Source organism: Rhincodon typus, chromosome 40, assembly GCF_021869965.1.
Source record: "Rhincodon typus isolate 14 chromosome 40, sRhiTyp1.1, whole genome shotgun sequence".
NCBI lineage: Eukaryota > Metazoa > Chordata > Chondrichthyes > Orectolobiformes > Rhincodontidae > Rhincodon > Rhincodon typus.
The window spans coordinates 11,517,329-11,527,879 of record NC_063371.1 but is presented as its reverse complement, the minus strand read 5'-3'; the positions used below and the strand labels follow the sequence as shown (position 1 = coordinate 11,527,879).

General features: G+C 41.5%; 1 protein-coding gene across 1 annotated transcript in view; it reads left to right on the top strand.

The window, feature by feature from the left end:
- Positions 1 to 10,551, top strand: part of LOC109925043 (disintegrin and metalloproteinase domain-containing protein 8-like) — a 33,431-nt gene that overhangs the window by 19,285 nt on the left and 3,595 nt on the right. The window lies entirely within an intron of this gene.

The following is a 10,551-nucleotide window of genomic DNA, read 5'->3' as shown; positions in this document are numbered from 1 at the left end:
TGAAGAAAGGTCCAGACCCGAAACATCAGCTTTCCTGCTCCTCTGATGCTGCCTGGCCTGCTGTGTTCACCCAGCTCTATTCACCCAGCTCTGCACCTTGTTATCTCACTTGTTCAGTGGAGGTTTTTCTCCTCCAAAGTGCCAATTTCTTAAAACAATGTGTGAGCTGGAATTCATTGATTAGATTCTGCTGATTTTGAAGGTAAAAAAAAAGTTCAAGAAACAGTTGTGCACATATAGTACAACAAGGGTATGAAATACATTGCTAAAGAAAATCAAAAATGCAGAATTCATTGGGATCTATCAGATGAAAGAAGCGGGAAATCTGAACTAATTGTTGATCTTTCTGGTGTCCTCCAATTCTTGCCTCCTGTGTCGCTGATTTTAATGACTCCATCAGTAACAACTGTGCCTTTGCATGGCTGCAAAATGTCATGACAATGGATCAGAAATCAAAATAATTTTCTCATTCTAACACATTTTTATAAAAGAGGACTGTTGTAACTGGAAGATGATTATGGATGTAAATTCACTGACTGCATGGCAGAGTCCTGTGTGGACCCATGGAATATCACAATTGTACAATATCGGGGAAACTTCCAACAGAAAGAACAAAAAGGAAGAGATCATGAGAGGTTAGCGCCACCCCACCCAGCCAGCACTCCCCACCACCTTACACCAGGAAGTCATCTCCTGCAGACATGTTTGCATTTTACTTCAGGGATATACATAAAATGGGGTTATAAACCCCTGGCCTGTGTGTTTTAGTGGCCTGGCATACTAGTGTGTGGACTTGGGTTCTATGAAGGTGACAGCATAAGAACAGACATTAAAACATTCCTGCATTGCTAGTTAAAAAAGGAGAAAAGGCACTCTGTTCTCCTGAGTGCTGCCAAGTCAGCCACTGTCAGTAGGAACAAAAACAAAAGAATTTCAGACAAGCTACAAAGACAGGAATCTCAAAACTGACTGCTCACTACCCAACGTTAATGTTACTGGTAACATCCTACATAATGGCTGCAATTTATAGAGCTGTGGTGGTTCCTGCCTCCCTATATAGTTCTGCTGTCTACAGCAGACACCTCAAGGCACTGGAGCAGTACCACAAAGCTGCCTGCACAAGATCCTGCGAATCCGCTGGGAAGAAAGGCATACCAATACCAGTGTCCTTGACCAGGCCAACATCCCCAGCATTGACACACTGACCACCCCTGATCAGTGACGATGGTCTGTGCACGCTGTCCACATGACCGACGCAAGCCTCCCCAAGTAGGTGCTCTGCTCCTATCTTCAAAACAGCAAGCGAGCCCCAGGTGGACAGAGGAAGCGCTTCAGTGATATCCTCAAGGTGTCACTGGTGAAGTGCAGCATTCTCACAGACACCTGGGAATCACTGGCCCAACACCATCCAAATTAGAGGAAGAGTTTCCGGGAAATTGTAGAGCATGCCGTTGGGAAGAAATGGAAGCCAGGCAAAAACAGCGAAAGGAGCGCGTTCCCACACCAATGCCCCTCCCATCCTATCCCCTGACCCTCCACCTGCCCCAAAGCCACCAATAGACTCACCCTGAAAGTGGAAGAGAGTCACCCTTGTCTGCAAGGGACTACTGATGATGTATTGACACAATACTCTACTATCTACTCTTCACGACTGACTCAGAAACTGATCCTTTTTAGAACTTTTGTTGCACTCATTTCTTATTCCTAATCTCTGTTGCATCATTATTTCTTCTCACATTTAGTAACTAACAACTCACAATTTTATTAACTGAAGAAAGCCTGGTCAAATTGGTGCTGAATTCATCTGATTTGGGAGACAGGTGTCCACAAAGGCAAGGATCCATTGTTAAGTTACCCTAGTTACTACCAACCAAGGAGGCAGGTGAATAAAGACGCAGAGCCAGTCAATCGTCCTCACCTGTAAGCTTAACAATTTCCTATCCTGTCTAGAACCATCACAAATTGGGGAACTTTTGGCAAGGATCTGGTCGTATGACAAGGCCTTAGACTTTGGAACTCTTCCCCCAAATTCATACAAAATACCTTTGTCCCTTGCCCTCTAAAATATTCTTTAAAACTTACCTCTTTGAACAACTTCAGGTCATCCATCCTTATGTCTCCTTATGTTGCTCACTGTTGAACTTTGTTTGACAATCATGTTGTGAAGTGCCTTTAGTACCATTTTGCCTTTGTTAAAGATGCTATATAATTGAAAGCATCTGTCATAACAAGAGTATACCAGCGACAAAAACCTTGCTTGGCAGAAAGGCCTGCACCTATTTCTCCATCAGATAAAGATGCTTCATAGAAAGGACATCATTCTGCATTAGATGGGATGAGTGCCCATGTTTTCTGATATGTGCCATCTACTGCTACACATGGCAAAATGCCAGATCAGTTGTCATGGTTTATAATTTCTGAGTCTTCACAGTGAAGAGCCTCAAATTCAGACAAAGCTGTACTGACTCTAAATCTGAACTTCTTGATCAATAAAAGAGTGAGAGTAAAAACTGTGCGATTTTTTGTTGCCTGAATCTTGAAACTTGATTGATTTTTCTGTTGCAATTGCCTCCTCCTGTCTGCTTCTCTTAACTAAAACAGAGCAGCATCTCCATGATTACATTCTCACTGCGGGTCCTGGGCACGTGTAATTAGCTTAAAGAAGATGGAAGTTCTCCAGGGAGAATTTTCTGTTCCAAATATTCTGTTGATTTCTGTCGGTAATGGACCTCTCACTGGGTTTGTGAACTTATTGATCTTCTGCTGCTTCTGCTGCTGCTGAGGGCTCACTGATCACCTGCTGGGCCTGTAGGTTATGGGCATCCTGCTGGTGTTTCACAATTTGACTTGCTTTCTGCTTAACAAATAGCTTGGCTTGTATCCAACAAGTTCCTTCAACTCAATTTCGGTCCATCTGCAGGGGTCTTTACTCCACCACTGGTGACCAAGCCTTCAGCAATCAAAGTCTACAATTTCCTTCCTTTGTCGCTTTACCTCTGTCTTTCCATTTTTGGTACTCCTTAAAAACCATGTCTTTGTCGAATCTTTTATCTTAGTCCCATCTCCTTCTTTGGTTTGGTGTTATTTTTGTTCAATAACATGACTTTAAATGCATCGCAACATTTTATGATATAAAGAAGCCCGACTAAGTTTCTCATGGGAATAATCACCAAAGAAAATTGGGTAAATGAAAACAGAAAGAACTGTGGATGCTGTAAATCAGAAACAAAAACAGAAACTGCTGGAAAAGCCCAACAGGTCTGGCAGCATCCATGGAGAGAAATCAGAGTTAACGTTTGGGTCGAGACTGAAGGAAAATTGGAGTGTTGATTTTCCGTGGGTGCCATGAAAAGCAGGACAGTGAGTAGGTGGGGCTGGGTTTTGACTTCAGTTTGTCCATTTATCATGTGGAAAACCTGTGATAAACACGGTCTTGGCAGAGAGGCATGCATGACCCATCCAACTGATTGTATTAGCAGGAAGCCTCTGAATGGGCATCCAGCACTTTTGCCCAAAATGAGCAGGAGGCCCTGTAAGTCTGCAGTTGGGGCCCTCATTCAAATTTTACGTACCGTTGAGGAAAGCATGATTCCTGTAATGCTATTCCTTAACAAGTTTAAAGGAGATATGCGAGGCAAGTTTGCTATGCAGAGGGTGGTAGGTGTCTGGAACATGCTGCCAGGGGAGGTGGTAGAAGCAGAGATGATCGCAAAGTTTAAGAGGCATTTGGACAGACACATGAGCAGGCAGGAAATAGAGGGATAAGGACCGTGCGCATGCAGATGGGAATTAGCTGAGAATGGCATCATGGTTGTTACAGACATGATGGATTGAAGTCCCTGTTCCTGTGCTGTACTGTTCTGTGTTCTATGTTTACAACTACAGAAAGCTGCTGAGGAAGTTGAGTTGCTGGGATTTCTTCTGTGATCCACTGTACCCTTGCTCCAACACCTAGAAGAGACGTCCCTGCGCACTTGCTTTTGCTCACAAAAGGTTGATGACCTCCAGCCTTCCCAAATTTGCCACTGCCAGATTAAGATGAACAGGCTCACGTTCACAACGATCAGAATCCAGTTTGCACAAAAGTAGTCAATTTGATGACCACCATTTGTCCTGCAATATTCACAGCGGAGTCATACCTAAAATTGGTTGGTGCCGCAGCCCTAGCACTTCTCAGGCCTGGGGCACTGTTTATCATAGATTTTATTGTGGGGGGATTGGTAGGTGGTAGAATGTTCACAATGCTTTCCTCCTCACTTGTTCAAATTGGAATCATTGAATAAAATTGACAAACACTGTTGCAAACTTCAATGTAGTTATTGGAAAATTATGTCAACTGCTGTGGAAGATTTGCTACACTGGGCCAGAAACTCCAGGTGTAAGCCATGTACCGAAGACTTGTTTGGCCATGCAGGGTGCATTTATAATGTGGCCAAAAAGTTTGATTATCAGTCTGTAAATCCTCAATTATGGCTGATGACAGGCCACATGAGTGAAAGACTCACCTGGTCAGCCCTGCTACAGAAGGCATAGGCCAACCACTTCAGGACTTTACCCAAAAGCATTCACCGATCCAGTGGAAATCCATGCCCCAACCTTTGGAAACAAGGATGGGAGAAAAGGTGGACAGGCTCATCTAGCTTCTATTTAAAAGCCCAACCATTCCTCTGGTTCCAAGATCCACATTTTGAGCACTGCCTAAGTAATGACATTCCTCCTTCTTTCCATATTCTATTTATTGGGCTATGTTGCCCTGGCTGCAAGGCAGAATAGCCAAGATGGTGTTGGCCTTTCTTCTTGAGCAGTTGTTCTTTAATTACATGGAAGCAAAGCTGCCAGCTTTTGGATTGTCTCAAGGACTCTAGTTAACCACTGAAGAGCTGGTGATAAATTGACCTGGAATCATGATCATTTCCCTGTGACAAAGAAATTCTGTGTTGACATTTTCTAATCACCCCGTTCAGAGATGTTTTTTCCAAACCACTGAAGCAGGCGGGACTTGAACCCAGTCATCCCAGTCTAGCTTTAGGTCTACTATCCCTGCACCACATGAAACTTCTAATTCTGTGCTAACACCTCAGATTAGGCAATATTTGTTGTCCACTCCTCTATTTGCACTGTGAAACACAAAATATCTGAGTCATCCTGAGTTTTGCAAGTTCATGTCTGCTGAGGCTATTTCCCTGAAACATGGATAATATACATTATAATTAGAATTCACCAATGAGAAGTTAAATTACGAGCTCCACAGAGCACTGGTGAAATGTCATGCATTGACAGATCCACAGGAGAGCGAGTTCAGCCCAGTACTGGCCTATTTTGTGATTAATTTCTACAGCATTTATTCATGTTAGAACCTTGTTGTTTCAGATGTAATTTTTCTCACTGCATTATGCTCTGAATATTCCAATGTGACCATACATCCTTTCAATTCATTCATTTCTTGTTGCTCAAAAACAATAAGGAAGGAATAAGAGCATTCTGTAGACAATTAAACTGAGTTTGGGCATTCAGTTAGTCCTATCCTCACACCTGTATTGTGTGAACCTCCTGGTTTTTCCAAATTAAATGTCCACTTGTCAGCTCACTCATTTTCTTTTCATTAGTTTTTATGAATTTGGGCAACATTGATAAGGTAGCATTTCCTAACAATCCCATCATTTAGATCTAACCATTTGGGTTTTCACAAGTGTTCATCACCACAGAGCCTTCTAGACCCATTGAATTCAGTTGAACAGTTTGGAGTTTGAGTTTATTACCTGTGTATTGCCAGTCTAGTACCGTAAGCCTGACAGTGGCTTTTGTCTTTTGCATCTTTTTTCTAGATGACTTAATGGGTGAATGAATTTGAAGAGGGATTTGCATATAGAGTAATGCTACTGTGTTGGTGCCACAATACATGCTGTTATTGAATGGTAGACCACAGCATGGTGGCTCCAATATCTCGCAATGTAAATGGTCTACCTTGACCATGTCATGGTCAGACAATCTGATCTGATGGTCCATCAACCCACATCCACGATGGAACATCATATGTGAATACTTAATAAATTATGCACAAGGTGCCCCATTTTTAAAAGGCAATTGAAATCAGTCCAAGAGATCACATGTTAGCTGTAAGTTACATATCTTCCATGTGTCCAAATAATATCGAGAAAAGTGAATAGTCTTTCTTCTTTCCTGGTGAAATAGTTGCACAGAGTCCATCACCAAGACACACTTTATTTTACTTGTGCACAGTAGCCAGTCAGCTTAGAGTCAGCTGCCTGAACTAAGGAGATTCTAAGCCCCATGGTTATATTGGTCAGCCGGGGCTTTCCTGAATGGCCTGGGTTAACAGCCCGAATCAAGGATCTCGCAATCAACAAGATTCAACTAGTGCCAATCACTACACCCGGCTTTTACAATATCACTGTTCCATAGTTGAATCATTGTTCCATAGGCACTGGCTACCTTCTGCACCTCAGCAAAGTTGACTTATGCTGTTGTGGCCTGAAAGACCCCAAGCCCAAGTCTGACCCTGTCAACACATATGTGATTTCCTGCAGGCAGAATCCTGGTTGATTTCTTCTGAAGATATGGTGATAAATGGAATTGCCCTGACTGTATGTTGACCAAGACCGGCAAAACCATTGCAGGCCAAGGAATGAGTCTCACGTTATTTTTTCTTATTCATTCACAGGATGAGGGCATCGCTGGCCAGGCAGCATTTATTGCCCATTCCTAATTGACCAGAGGGCAGTTCAGAGTCAACCACATTGCTGTGGATCTGGAGTCACATGTAGGCCAGACCAGGTAAGGATGGCAGTTTCCTTCTCTAAAGGACATGAGTGAACTGGATGGTTTTTTCCTGACAATCAACAATGGATTCATAGCCATCATTAGATTCTTAATTCCAGATATTTTATTGACTTCAAATTACACCATCTGCTTTGGCGGGATTCAAACCACGGTCTCCAGAATGTTATACGGGTCTCTGGATTAACAGTCCAGCGATAATACCACTAGGCCATTGCCTCCCCCATTTTGTGGCTCAATAGAATGCAGAGCGGATCATTTGATCATTAAGCCTTCCCAGCACACCTAAATGAACATTCTTTCTGGTATTATTTCTTAAAGTGATCAGAGAATGAGGTCAGAAAGTGCTGGATAAAACTCAGCAAATCTGGCAGCATCTGTGGAGAGACAAACAGAGTCAATGTCTTAACTTGAAGCTGACTCATTTTTGGACTTGAAGGGCCTGAAAAATGACAGGTTTTATGCTGTGTAGAAAAGTGGTAGGGTTGGAGCAAGTGGAACAAAATCACAAATGCCCCGGAGCAAAAGGCAAAAGGGGATCTTCCTCCTTCCACCCCAACAGTGCCTTATTTGCATGGTTTGCTCTCAGTAAAACAGACCTGTTTTCGCCTATAAATAGATACCTGCTATGATCGTCTCCTCCGTCTATATTTCTTCTACCATGAGTAGTCCCTTTCACTTTTGTTTTGGGGAACCTTTACCATTTGTCCCTCTTGCTACAGCATGAAACCCTTCACTCTTCTAATTTGCTTCAGTCCCCTGAAGAGGAGTCATATTTAACTTGAACTGTTTTACTGGAATTCTGAAATTCCCTCCCTAATGGCATTGTGGGTCAACCCACAGCAGGTGGACTTCAGCAGTTCAAGAGGGCAGCTCACCACCACCTTCTCAAGGGGCAACTAGGGACGGGGTAATACATGCTGGCCAGCCAGCGACACACGCATCCCACCAAATGAATCAAAAATGCTTTGCTCCCTTGACAGATGCTGCCAGACCTTTCTGCAGCATTTGCTGTTTACATTTCGGATCTCCAGCATCCACAGTCCTTGGCTTTGAAATGTGAAATAGATGCCAGTTTACAAGAGTACTCAATGGTTTGCTTTCTTGCCAAATTTCTCCAGGGAAGTATCAAACAGCATGGGTAAGAGTATGCGCGTGATTATGTAAAGCAAATCATGTGGACCATTTTTGAGATTGTATAATCTTTGCCTTGTCAGAATGTCTTTACAGAAAGACCAAGGTAAAACTTCAAAAGGTGACTTCCCGTCATATCTCACTGACTGGACACATCATCTGTCAGGAAACTCAGCTGTACATCTCATAAAGATTCTTCCTCGTGCGCATGTGTCTGATCACCAGCAAAAGAACCAAGGGAGCAATCAGAAAAATCATTGTTATGAAATGGATACACTGATGGGAGAATAATCCTGACAAATTGTACATGGGAAGTGAATACACATTTGAAAAAAAAGAAACATGAGAATCAGGTTTGGGAAAAGGCCAAGGGAATGGAAATTTGTAGGTCGCAACAACTGAACAACTTCCTTCAATGAGTCCAGGATGATGGTCCAACTTCCCTATCGTAGTTCCCATTTAACCATGGATTATTTGAAATTTTCTCATGTCAACAAGATTTTAAAAAAAAAATCCATTTTCCTTGCTTATAGAAAAATCTTCTTGTTTCTACACTCCTCTTGAAGGTGTTGATTTTCAGAGTTTCATAGGTGTCAGCTTCCCACTATGTTTTCCAAACTAAGTGTTGAAGCAATGGAGAAGGGCAAGACTTGCGTTTATGTCATGCCATTCATGACATCAGGATGTCTCAAAGATAAGGAAACACTTTTGCAACAATCAATTTGCACACAGCAAGATGTCCCAAAACCATGAAAGATAAATGATAATCTGCTTCTGTGATTTTAGTTCAAGGTTAAGTATTAGCCAGGAAACCAAGAGAATTCTTCTGCTTTTCTTTCATATCCCATGGGATCTTTTATATTTACCTGAGAGGGCAGGTAGAACATTTCAAGTGAAGTGGCAGCTTGGATTATATGTTCCAGTTAGTGGTGAGAGGATTGACTAAAATCTTGTGATTTGGAGGCGAGAATGGTTCGCACTAAGAATTGACTGATACCCGAGACATATCACAGTAGTTGTTGCTTTCGTGGAATATTAATACTGACATCACAAATTATTCCTTTGGCAAAAAAGCCGTCTCATCATAATACTTATGTATTTTTACACCATTTTCCAACAAGCATGAACTTTCTTTTTGATCTGTTGTCGAAATTTCTTGAAATTTACTCTCTGTGCACCAATTAGGAATACAATATTTTTGATTATCTTTTACAACAACTTTTCCTTGCAGCAACAGATAATTTGTTGCAGGATAAGAAAGTATAGTTTAATTCATATTGTATTTTCTTAATTACTGAATGGTCAGTAGGAATTTTAATCCTGTTTATTGATCATGGATAGTACTTCAGTCAGAGCTTCTGGCCAAATTCTGAATTATGCATACTCTTTTTAAGTGTTCCCTTCCCACATATTGCATTCTAAGTAATTTTAAACAGTATTTTGACTTAACAATTGATAGATTTTTAGTGTAAAAATTGTAATAGAATTTGTGACATTTAGATTTTTTTATAAGAACAATGAATATTTAAAAGAGTTCTGCATCTTTAAGTACACAAATCTTCATTCTCTTCCCTAACGAGAGATAGTATTCCTTACCACTCTCTCCCACATCACACACTCTCTCCTTATTAACTCAAGTAACCACCTTTCACACCCTCCCCGGATTAAAAAGACACCTCCGTCATACCTCACTTCACACCTCACTTCCTATTTCATGGTTGCAACCTCTCCTCTTGCTCCAGTTCAAAGTGCCACTTCCCAGCTCCCAGATTACACAAAATTGCAACACAAAAATGGAACAATGGGCCCTGCTCCCCCATGCGAAAATTGATCTTCTGTTTTCAGTGTAGTTCCAATTGGATTTGATTCCTTTGTTCCATTGATCCCCCTTTTCTTTCAGCATCTATTTCACCTTAAATTTTGATGTAGTTTCTGCTTCAATCAAGAATTCCAGATGCATATGCCACAACTTCAGAAACCCCTGTTTTAAAAAAAAATCTTTTTGATCCCTGTCCTAAATCTCATGTTCAATCTTGTATCTTCATATTCACCATTTTAGACCATATTCCCTCTGGAAACAGTCTGTTTTTATGTAATTTATTGTACCCCAAACACTTTTGCCAAATCACGCTGCCTTCTCTGCATTTGTGAAAATGAGATTTTTTCGAAGCTTTTCTTTTTATCTGTATTTCCTCATAGCAGGTACTCAATTGAGGTACTCCTACTAAGTCTTCTGTGCACTTTCTGTTACTTTCAACATGGGCCTTAAAAAAAGCACTCTGGCTGCTATCTTAATTGGGAGATGTATTCTTCAGAGGAACTCCAATTCCTATCTACCATTCTATTTGGTCTTCATCTTCTTTCCCCTAGTTCAAGTGCATGTCTCCAATTCACCTTGGCATTGACCTCATTACCCACAGTCCTCCTGTGTGTTAATCCCAGCTCTTCTCCCTAATTTACCATCCCTTGACTCTTTTTAGGTGCCAAGACCATATCCTGTTTCTGCTTAAGGAACTGAATATGCCATACAAGGGAATACCTGATTGTTAGGAAGACACTTAATATTTAGTATTAAGGTGTAGAGCTGGATGAACACAGCAGGCCAAGCAACATCATAGG